General features: G+C 52.0%; 1 protein-coding gene across 2 annotated transcripts in view; it reads right to left on the minus strand.

The window, feature by feature from the left end:
* The window catches only part of FGL1 (fibrinogen like 1), a 49,616-nt gene that overhangs the window by 7,606 nt on the left and 41,739 nt on the right, over nt 1-271 (minus strand). The window lies entirely within an intron of this gene.

Genomic DNA, 271 nt, shown 5'->3' on the forward strand with positions numbered 1-271 from the left:
TTCCTGCCATGGCAGGGGGTCGGTCTAGATGATCTGCTCAGGTCCCTTCCGACCCTAGAAACTATGAAACTATAAGAGGGCACAGCAGCCCCCCTAGCTCCCCAGGGACCTAGCAGACCTCCTGAGGCTAAAAAGAAAGGCTTACAAAGGCTGGAGGATGGGATTCACTTCCAAGAAGGAATATTCAGCACTCGTCCAGTCCTGTAGGGAGCAAACCAGGAAAGCCAAGGCTTGCAACTGAACTCCAACTAGCTTTGAGCATCAAGGACAA

Source organism: Gavialis gangeticus, unplaced genomic scaffold (genome assembly GCF_001723915.1).
Source record: "Gavialis gangeticus isolate Ggan-Ray unplaced genomic scaffold, GavGan_comp1, whole genome shotgun sequence".
Taxonomy (NCBI): Eukaryota; Metazoa; Chordata; order Crocodylia; family Gavialidae; genus Gavialis; species Gavialis gangeticus.